Raw genomic sequence first — 12,118 nt, 5'->3', positions numbered from 1 at the left:
AAGGGAATTCTACTATGGTGGACAGCTATTGTTTTCCCCCAAAGAGACAGGACTTGTCCACATGGAGTGGTTTTTCCCAGACTGCCCCTGCCTCAGTATGCTGCTCTGGAAGGTTACTCAGTTGGAAGGGTATCTGTATTAGTTGATACTTAATTTCAGTTGCAATCATGTGAAATCTCCAATTCCACTAACAAGAAGTGCCTCCAGGGGTTTTTTAAAAAGTAAATCTAAAGAAAATAATTCAGAAACATTCAACATAAGTGAAGGTTTCCAGAAATGCAAGTAAAGAAACAATCTGGTAAAGAAAAATAGCATGAAGATGGTAATATCAAAAATAACACTTAATGTAAAATATGAACCAAGAGAACTAGCCAAACAGACTCAATGACATCAGTTCGACCCTATAGGACATGGTGGAGATGTCTTTGTGCTTTTCTCTGGCTGTAACTCTTTTTTAAAATTTTATTTTAGCCAATTATGGTTTGTTCTCTACAATATTTTGTTGGAGTTCAACGATTTGCACTCGTAAGCTATATAGCCAAGAGGCAACAGAGTGTAACACAGAGACTTATTCTGAAGTCTTTGTACTGAATGCCATACAAATCTGCTTCGGAGAAACAGATGTAACAAAACAAAACAAACACATAACTTCCAAGGTTCCAGAAACCCAGCAGAAAATAACAATTTAGTGTATTTGTGGGTGTTAACATATGGAAAACAGATATTGTGCAAATCTTAAATTGACACCCAGGGCTTCTTTTGTATAGATATTATAACACTATGCAGTACTTCACCTACAAAACTTTCTTGTTGAAAGGTTCTCTAACACGAGTGGCTTTATTATGCAGAGACAACGTTTTAAGAAACTCACAGTGGAAACAATCCAGTATCGACAAACCCTAGTGATCAAACACAATCCCTTTAATGTAAAGTGAGGACAATTTATAGAGTATGTCCTAGCTGTGGGTATTATGAAACAACCCAATTTTTCAGACCAAAAGGCACTCACAGCAAAGGATGATATAAACTATGAACCAAGCCAGCAGTCAGATTGGTTCTGTGAAATCTGATTACCTACTGTTCAGTTTATGCAGCTCAAGGACAAAGGTAACACTAAGCAGAAAACTCACTTCCTTCCATCTACAAATCATATATGTATCTGGACACCCTCATGACTGATCTGGTCAAGCACGTGGAAGGCAGTTCAGAGCTGTCATCTCCCTAGCAGAGCTGCCACATGGATAATCCAGGCTTCTGTTTTTCCTGAGAGCAACCTGCCATACGTGTTTCTGAGGTGTCCATCACTGTACACTTCCAGACCAGGCACTGTTCAGGACTGACACAGAAAGCACCATTCCTTACAAGTATTTTCCTTGGCCAGCTCTCAAATCCCCTTGGGCAAGCAAAGGGGGGAAAGAGCTTTTCCATTGCTGTCTTTTTGTGTGGGAGCAAGAGGAAAAGTGGATGGAGTAAGGCTTCTTCACTCCAAAAGCAGGAGGCCACTTCAGTGTGGTGCTGGGCTCAAACCAGCCTATTTCTTGTGCACTGATTTTAACATTTCATTTTCTTAAATGGCAGGTATCCTACCACACCCTCACCAAAATAAAAAATGAATTGTACACTGGTGAAGACAAATAGGTAAACATTTATACAAGAAAATATAGGCTTAAAGAGCATGGCACTATAAATGCTCGCATGGCCAGTCTCACTGAGCGTGCTCAGGGGTGAAAGTTGAGCACTGGGTTTTTTGCTTTTAAAAAAAGCTTTAGAACCTAAACACAACTCTAACACAGAACATTTGAACATTTATGAGTCTACCCCTATGTACTAATACTGTTGTACAAACCAAAGGTGGATGGTTTAATTCAGAGCCAACCATCCGTACATCAAACCATGGTGTAAGACTGACTTAATATTTTCAGCATCAGGAAATCTTGATACAATCCCTTTATCTTCAAAAGGGTTTTGATCAACCTTACAAGGGGAAGGTGGCAGTTAAGACAGGTGACATGACACAGGTTTCTCGTTTATCAGCCCAACCTTCCCCTTAACCTTTCTGCATCCTTGTCAGGACAGCAGAGCACAGTGTCAAGAAGATCCACTTACATTCTCATTGTTACCAAAAACCAAAGACACTAATGCCTGGAACAGAATGCTCCTCAAATTGTACCCATTTTCTACATTCCTGGCAGGAGGAATCTCAAAGGAGCTCCTTTGGCCCATTTCAGAAAGTCACACCTTGTCCATATAAACTTTAATATACCAATCATTGTGTTCATCGCGTTGATGTCTGATCCATTTTACGAATTCTCTAAACATGTTGCTGAAAACCAGTAATAATATCCTTGGGATCCTTTCTTCAAACTGGCTACATCTTCCCGTCAATTATTTTAGCAGTGTCTCTGTTAAGATATATCCAAAGCATCTCTCAAGTCCCTTCGTTCTATGAACTCTGCCACCAAATTAGTGAAGAATAAGCCAGACAGGAGATACTTGCTGACAGACGTGGAAATTAGCAACAACGGCAACAGGCAATATGTCACAAGAAGGTTGAATTATCTTGAATGAGTTTAGGAATTTTCTCTGGTGCAGTGGAGATTTCCAATACTTTAGACAAGCTGAAGAGTCACCTTGTTAATTAACAGCTTTGTTTTAAAGTCTTGTAAGAACCCCGCTGTTTAAAGGTCTTTCAGAATGCTTGCCTGAAAAGAAAAACGCTTGGAGGTCCTGAATTCTTCCCTAGAACAATGTGTCCTTAGGAAGGTCAATCCAGCTGCTTGTTTGATCTCTGCTTTCCGAGAACTGAGATCCAGCTATAGGCACTGCTCCCAGAAGAGGATTTGAGGTGTCCGGGTGGTAAGGAACAGACATCTCCTTCACACGTGTGCAGCAATGACATCAGGTCCTCCTTTGGGCATCTCCATTCCATTCCATTCCTCAGCAGGCTGCACAACACTCTAAATAAAGAATGCTACAAAATTGCAACTGACACACGAGGTTGTGTCCTCAATCGCAATTCATTCATTTGCATGGGGAAGACATCTTTGAAATCATTTCTTGAGGTAGTTCATCTGCCTGGATTAGTGAAACATTCTGTTGTGTGACCGTGGCTTTATATACGGATCAATCTGTTCTAATATCTTCTCTAGAAACAAGATAATTCACATCCAGAAAACCTGAAACACAAGTGAGTGTTGGTTTTCTTTCTGGTGGACATTTCCAGAGAAGAGTGTCTTAGGGATTCAGAGACAAGTCTAGTGATACTCCACTTGAACTGCAACTGTCCTTTTTCCTTTAGGTCAATCGCTGGTGCAGTTATAGGGATGGCCCCATCCCCATCCCAACACCCAACTTACTGCTGTTGAATCAATTCAGACTCATAGAAACTGTACAGGATAAAACATCATTGCTCCTTTGGATTTCTGAGACTGTAAAACCTTCCATGAACAGAAAGCTACATCTTTCTCCTGAGGATTAGATGGTGTTCTTGAACTTCAGAACTTGCAATTAATAGTCTATTGTGTAATTCACACCATTGGATCTCCTAGGTATGGGGTGGTGGTATAGTTTTGGCCTTTTTAAAGACGGTTCTATTTCATTTTTTAAAGTCGATAAGTAATTTCTTTTAAACTTTGTTCAGTAATTTCCTTGTCCTTGAAGAGAGATGCTGGGACCTTGTTCAGAAGTTACTTATAATGATAACTGCATTATAATTATAGATTGCTTAGAGTGTGTTATTTTCACAAAGTTGAGTCTTCCTCTTCATGAACATGGTCCAGTATTCTAATTATTTGCTTTTCTTTTGGTACCTTGTAGTAGTGTTTTTCTTAAAGGCTTCTTTCTACAAGACTTGTTTTTCTGCTTAGGTTTATTCTATTTTTTCTTATCTTTTAGGGGGCTATTGTAAGTGGCATTATTTTCTGATTTCCTTTTTAGAACTTTCAATAATTTTATTCTAGGGCTTTTGGATTTTCTGTGATTAGAGTTATCATCAGCAATTACAGAGTTTAACTTCTTTGTTGCCATTTTGGATGCAGTTGGTTTACATTTGTTGATTGATAGCTATTGTTAACAGTTTGTGTTAGTCAGGGTTGGCTATAGAAACAAATTCATAGACACTCAAAGCTGTTTAAGAAAAACCTTTATATAAAACAGCAATTGTATGGGGGTATAGCTCAGTGGTAGAGCATTTGACTGCAAAAGAGCAATTGTATATTGAGAAAACATCCCAGCCAAGTACAGATCAAATCCATAAGTCCTATATTAACCCATATGTCCAATGCCAATCTATAAATTCCTCTTCAGACTCATGCAGCACATGCAATGGCCCTGATTACAGGAAGATCAATAGGCCAGTAGGTGGAAAGACTTGTCGATCCAGTGGCAATGGAAGCATCTGAATGCTGGCAGTGGTCTCTACAGGCTCTTCCAGCTGCAGCACTCTAGTGTATCTTCATGTGTCTTATAAGCAGGAATGCCTCATAGGAAGTGTGGGTGAAAGGTCAGCCCCCCCCCAACTAATCATGGGTTTTATAGGTACAATTGTACAGGTGAGGTATATAAAGATTATAATAAAGTCATAGAGAATAAGGAGAGATTGAAATAATGGAGTCAGACACATTTCATGGTAGTATGCTCATCTCAGCCCCAATTGGTGGCCCAAGTGGAGATGGGAGACAGGATGGCAGGAAGTAGGGGGAGGGGGAGGAGGAAAAGGGGAAAGGAAATATTGGAGTGGCGAGACAGGGAGAGTGAGGGGAGAGAGCTTTTTACTGCTAACCCAGGTTTATATATCTTTTTTTTTGAGGGGGGCATGCAAGGCCCCTAATTATAGGTAAAGGCATGCATTACAGGACAGGGTTGTGCTATAGGTAATACAGTATTGGGAGGGGGTGGCCTAGGGGTACATACCTAAAGGAAAAGGAGAGATTAAGGGTATACATATGACAGGATGGGCTGATTGTAGATTCAGGATGGCAGCCTAACTTTGGATGTCACCTAGCAGATTTGACCTGTTCTCTGGCTCTCCGTGGAAACCATTATCATTAGGGTGCGAATCCCACCCACAGTGTATCAGAGACCTTCAGGGAGTATATCTCTAGAAGCATCTGACCTCCCACCATGTGCTGGAAAATAGCCTCAGTATGTAGCACATCTTTGGGGGAGACAAAGCTCGGGAAGTTTTTTGTATCCAGAAGGGAGTACGTGTGTATCCCACCTCCAGCAAGCTATTTATTTCCATACTGTTACCAAATGAGGTTATCAAGCTGCGACCTGATTGACAGGCTAAATTCTACCCCTTCACTTTTAACATACTCAAGTGGACAGCAGATTATGCAACCACCACAGAGTTTCAGCACAATATGAAATAAGATTGGTATTTAATGATATCCTTATTTGATTCCAATTTGAAAGGTGAATGCGTGCACTTCCTCTCCATTGAGTGCAATGTCTGTCATTGGCCTCGTAGTTTGCTATTTTAAGTCCTATCAAATCAGTTTTGACCCACACCAACACTAGAGAAAACAGAATGAAGCATAGGTCTTGCTTCATCCTCACAGTTGTGATGCATGAGGCCTTTGGAGCAGTTACTGTGCCAATCTATCATATTAAAGGTCAGCTTTTTAAAATGACCTTATGCTTTATAAAGCATTATGTTCTTATCCAATTCTCATTCTCCTAACAAATATCCAAAGCACTTGGGATGAAGAAATCACCGCCTCACTTCTTTCTATTAAGCATCAGAAGTATACATCACCCAATGTATAATTATTTGTTCTTCTGGTGGTCCATCCTACCATCAAATTATTCCCCAGTACAATAATTCAAGTACATCATTTGATCTCTGATCTTTTTCATTCATTGTCCTTGTTTCACATGCACATGAGACAATTGAAAACCTCAGAGTTTGGCCAGGTACATCTGAAACCTCAAAGAGACATCCTTGCTCTTCACCTTTAAAGAGGTCTGTGCAGCAGGTTTGCTCAATGAAATGCACCATTTGATTGACTCAAGCTTTCATGAATATTGATTGCAGATCCAAGCAAGATAATTTCAATATTATCTCCATTCATCCTGATTTTTTCCATTGGTCCCATAGTAGAGAGTTTAATTTTCTTAACATTGAATTTTAACCTTGCAGGACTGGATAGGGCAGAGGTGTACACTGGTGCATATGGAAGCTGGAGGCACAGGGAATCCAGGGTGGATGATACCTTCAGGACCAGGGGTGTGAAGGGTGATGCTGGGAGAGTAGAGGGTAGAACTGATTACAAGGATCCACATGTGACCTCCTCCCTGGGAGATGGACGGCAGAGAAGGGGGGGAAGGGAGACTCCAGATAGTGCAAGATATGACAAAATAACAATCTATAAATTATCAAGGGCTCATGAGGGAGGGGGGAGAAGAAAGGGAGGGGGAAAAAAGAGGACCTGATGTAAAGGGCTTAAGTGGAGAGCAAATGCTTTGAAAATGATTAGGGCAAAGAATGTACAGATGTGCTTTATACAATTGATGTATGTATATGTATGGATTGTGGTAAGAGTTGTATGAGCCCCTAATAAATTGTACCCCAAAAAAAGAAAGAAAATGATTGGGGCAAAGAATGTACAGATGTGCTTTATACAATTGATGTATGTATATGTATGGATTGTGATAAGAGTTGTATGAGCCCCTAATAAAATATTTTTTAAAAAAACCCAGTGGGGAGAAAGCTGATGGTGTCTGACTATCAAAGGACATACCATGTGGGGCCTTAAAGGCTTGAAAGTAATCAAGCGACCATCTAGCTCAAAGTGAGCAACAAAGCCCACATGAAAGAAACACACCAGCCTGTGTGATCAATAGGTGCCAAAGGGATCAGGTATAAGGCATCAAGGCACAAAATATATCATTGTGAATGAGGGGGAGTACAGATTGGGGACCCAAAACCCTTCTTTGGGGACTTGGACATCCCCTTGCAGAAGGGATGCAAGGAGGATAAAAGCCAGTCAGGGTGCAGTGCAACAACAATGAAACATAAAACTCTCCTCTAGTTCTTAAATGCTTCCCCGCCCACCCCCACTATCATGATCCCAATTCTACCTTACAAATCTGGCTAGACCAGAGGATGTACACTGGTACAGATAGGAACTGTAACACAGGGAATCCAAGACAGATTGTCTCTTTAGGACCAGTGCTGAGAGTGGGGATACCGGGAGGGTGGATGGAAGGTGGGGTAGAAAGGGGGTACTGATTACAAGGATCTTCATATAACCTTCTCTTTGGGGGATGGATAAGAGAAAAGTGGGTGAAGGCAGATGTTGGACAGTGTAAGATATGACAAAACAATAATTTATAAATTATCAAGGGTTCATGAGGGAGGGAAGTAGAAAGGGTGGTGAAAATGAGCTGATATCAAGGGCTAAAGTAGAAAGCAAATGTTTTGAGAATGATTATGGCAACAAGTGTACAAATGGCCTTGACACGATGGATGTATGGAGTGTGATAAGAGTTGTATGAAATTCCAATAAAGTGATTAAAACACACACACACACCAAAAAACAGATCCAGTAAAATAAGATATGTCTACAAAGAAAATTATGAAACAATGCGCCAGAATGTTATTACAGTGAAGGATGACAAGACTATGTCAGCAGAGAACAGTTGCTGGAGTAGAACATTATGCCTGGTAAATAAGAGGGTCAGCGAAAAAGTGGAATACTCTCAATGCAATGGATTGACACAATAGCTGCAACAATGGGCTCAAACCATAGAACAATTATGAGGGTAGTGCAGGACTACACAGTGTTTCTTTGTTGTTGTTGCTTTTAAATCATTTTATTAGGGACTCATACAACTCAACACAATCCATACATACATCAATTGTGCAAAGCACATTCGTGCATTCATTGTCCTCATCATTCTCAAAACATTTGCTCTCCACTTAAGCCCCTGGCATCAGGTCCTCATTTTTACCCCTTCCTCCCTGCTCCCTCTCCCTCATGAACCCTTGATAAATTATAAATTATTATTCTTTTTCATATCTTTCCCTGTCCAACGTCTCCCTTCACCCACTTTTCTGTTGTCGGTCCCTGAGGGAAGAGGTCACATGTAGATCCTTGTAATCGGTTTCCCTTTTCCAACCCACCCTCCCGGTATCGCAACTCACATCACTGGTCCTGAAGGGATCATCCACCCTGGATTCCCTGTTATTCTGGTTCCTATCTGTACCAGTGTACATCCTCTGGTCTAGCTAGACTTGCAAGGCAGAATTGGGATCATGATAGTGCTTGGGGGTGGGGGTGGGGGGGGAAGTAAGCATTTAGGAACTAGAGGAAAGTTGTATTTTTCATCGTTGTTGTGCTGCACCCTGTCTCTAGTGGCCTACAAATGGACTTTGGGTCTCCACTGCACACTCCCCACCTCATTCACTCTGGTAAGAGTTTTTGTTCTGATGATGCCTGATACCAAATCCCCTCAACACCTCATGATGGCACATGCTAAAGTGCTTCTTCTATGTGGGTTTTGTTGCTCCTGAGCTAGATGGCCGCTTCTTTATCTTCAAGTCTTTAAGACTCCAGACGCTATATCTTTTGACAGTCGGGCACCATCGACTTTCTTCGCCACAGTTGCTTATGCACCCATTTGTCTTCAGTGATCGTATCATGCAGTTGAACACACAATGATAAAATTTTTTGTTTTTTGATGCCTGATAACTGATCCCTTCGGCACCTCGTGATCACACAAGCTGGTGTACTTCTTCTATGTGGGCTTTGTTGCTTTTGAGCTAGGTGGCCGCTTGTTTACCTTCAAGCTTTTAAAACGCCAGATGCTATCTCTTTTGATAGTCAGGCACCATCAGCTTTCTTCACCACATTTGCTTATTCACCCGCTTAGGCTTCATCGCTTGTGTTGGGAAGGTGAGCATCATAGAATGCAAATTTAATAGAAGAAAGTATTCTTGCATTGAGGGAGTGCTTAAGTAGAGGCCCAATGTCCTTCTGCTACCTAATACTAAACCTATAAATATATGCACATAGATCTATTTCCCCATCCTCATATATAAATATATTTGCATATATACATGTCTTTATCTAGACCTCTATAAATGCCCTTTGCTTCCAAGCTCTTTCCTCTATTTCCCTTGACTTTCCTCCTGTGTCACCATCATGCTCAGTCCCCACAAGGGTTTCAGCAATTCCTCTTTGTTACATTACCCTTGATCATGCCCTACCAGGACTCCCACACCCTCTTCACCACCAATTTGTATCACTTTTTTCCTTGTGCCTGGGTTTGTTAACACCACTTCCTTAACCCCCCGCCACTTTCCCCTCTCCCATGTCCCCCCTGGAACTGTCAGTCCCATTGTTTTCTCCTCCAAATTGTTCATACAGCCTATCTTACTTAGACAGACCTGTGGAGATAATAACATGCACAAAAACAAGACAGAACAAAACCAAGCAACAATGTACAACAAAACAACAACAACAAACCAATGACAAAAACAAAACATGACAAGAAAGAAAAGCTTGTAGTTAGTTCAAGAATCATTTGTTGACCTTTCAGAGTGTTTTCCAGTCCAGTCTGTTGGGGCACCATGCTCTGACCCCAAAGTCCACCTTCAGCTTTACCTGGGGACCTCGCTGCTCCATTCCCTTGCTGTTCTGTTGCACCACCTTAGTGTTTTGCCTCGGTGTGGCAGGAATAGATCAGGTACAATTCCCACACTGTGCCTCTGGGGTTGTCCCCTGTAGGGCTATGGGTCAGTGAGGGTCGTCATGTCTAATGGTGGGGTTGGCTATTTGAGCCTCTCTGGACTCGCTGCTCTAATTGGGATCATCATCCTCAAGGCCTTGTGGGCCAGGATATGCTCCACTCTCTCCTCCTCCCCCTTCTTCAGCACTTGTGTGCTCTGATCAGATATTTCCCTCTCCCAAAGCTGCAGATTCAATGCCATCTTTTGAAATAAATTCTTCTGGGGTGAGGGGCAGGTGTCCACTTACTATATGAGATTGGAGCCGGCACCCCCAGACCTCTCCACTGGTTCCCTACTCCTCGCCAGCATGTTGCATTCACATCTTGGAGCATTGGGTTGAAGTCTGATCCTTCTTTCCCGACAGTGTTTCCTTGTGTTGTGCATGGGGTTGCTTTAAGTCAGAAACTTATTCAATGGTACCTAAGAACAACAAGAAACCCAAAGAGACCTACACAAGTGGAATAATAGCCCTCATGGATAAGAAAAGTCAATATCATATAAATATAAATGTCACTGAAAACAATTTTAATCACACCAAAATAATTGCGAAGTAGCAACTTTATGCTATATAGAAATGTTAAAAGTAAATATCAACTTCATACGAACAGGGAAGATATACACGAAAAGAAAGGAACTGCAAAAACAAGAAGAATGAAGTAAGAGACTTTCCGCTACCAACCTCAAAAAACATTAAACAGCCACAGTAGTTAAAACTGCCTGGCACTTTGGAAAAATATAGAAAACCCTTCAACACAGGACTTAAAAGATATTGAATGGGAAAGAATCTTATGCTTCAACCAATGGTGATTGCAAATTGGATCTCCATCTGTAGAAGAGTAAAACAAGATCCATGCCTCATCCCATGAACAAAAGCTAGCGGAAGATTGATGGGAAAAAACCACAAAACTAAACATAGTGGGTGGAAGGAAGAATTAAAGAACTAAAGGAATGTTGTATGTTTCATAGGTGCTGCACTGCACGCTGCCTGGTCCGTCCCTCCCTTGTGGCCTTTCTGTGAGATGTCTAACTGTCTACAGATAGGCTTTGGGTCTACACTCTGACACCCCTCACTTGCATCGATATGCTTGTTTGTTTTAGGTTTTAAAATGCCTGATACCTGATCCTGTCAACACTTCATGATCACACAGGCTGGTGTATTTCTTTCATGTGGACTTTTTTGCTTCCTAGCTAGATAGCTGCTAGTTTATCTGCAAGCCTCTAAGATCCCAGGTGTTATATCTTTAATAGCTGGGCACCCACTGCTTCATTCATTTGCTTATGCACTCATTTTGTCTTCACCGATTGTGTCCGGAAGGTGAGCATCACTGAATGCCATATTATTAGAACAAAGTGTTCTTTCGTTGAGGGGGGTGATTGAGTAGAGGCCCAATGTTTATCTGCTACCTCAATACTTAACATATAAGTATATGTATACATAAGTATATGTACATATGTCTATGTCCCTATCATTATATAAAAATATATTTACATCTATATAACTCTATAAATTTATAACTGTATTTATAAATCTATAAAAGTACTTTCCCTCCCAGTTCATTCCTCTAGCTTTTTTTATTATAATTTTCTTGCAAGTTTCTATTCTTAGATGATAAGAAAAAATATTTTTAAATAGATGGATATAATGGCATGCTAATGTTTTTATGCTCTTAATAAATTAACAATGAATACTTGATGGAAAGGTGAATATAACTTTGTTACTCCCATGCATATCAATCACCTTGATAGAGACATCTGTAGAATACTAAAAACTGGTAACATATAAGCAAGTAGTTTTTAGTATTAATAAGGATGGCCAGTATTAACACATGGATATTAATAAACTGGCTTTCCCAAAATACAGGTCTGTACATGGCATTATGAATAAGTTTTGATCAATAAGACTGGGGAAGAGCTCAAGTAATCTGTACCTTTGAAAATCTTTGTAATTAATAAGGTTTCATGGCTAGTAAGGAATTATTGCTTTAGAGCAGTGGTTCTCAACTTCCTAATGCTGTGACCTTTTAATACAGCCCCTCATGCTGTGGTGACCCCCAACCATAAAATTATTATCATTTTAAGCATGTTATTGGGGACCTGTACAACCCTTATCAGAATACATACATACACCCACTGTGTCAAGCACATTTGTACATTTGTTGCGATGATCATTCTCAAATATTAGCTTTCTACTTGAGCCCTTGATATCAGCTTCTCATTTTTCCCTCTCCTTCCCCACTTCCCCTCGCTCATGAACCCTTATTTATAAATTATTATTCTTTTGTTATATCTTACACTGTCTGATGTCTCCCTTCACCCACTTTTCTGTTGTCCATCCCCCAGGGAGGAAGTAATATGTAACTCCTCATAATCGGTACCCCCTTT

Source organism: Tenrec ecaudatus, chromosome 15 (assembly GCF_050624435.1).
Source record: "Tenrec ecaudatus isolate mTenEca1 chromosome 15, mTenEca1.hap1, whole genome shotgun sequence".
Classification (NCBI taxonomy): domain Eukaryota; kingdom Metazoa; phylum Chordata; class Mammalia; order Afrosoricida; family Tenrecidae; genus Tenrec; species Tenrec ecaudatus.
The sequence above is the reverse complement of the archived record's forward strand: the minus strand, read 5'-3'. Positions refer to the sequence as shown.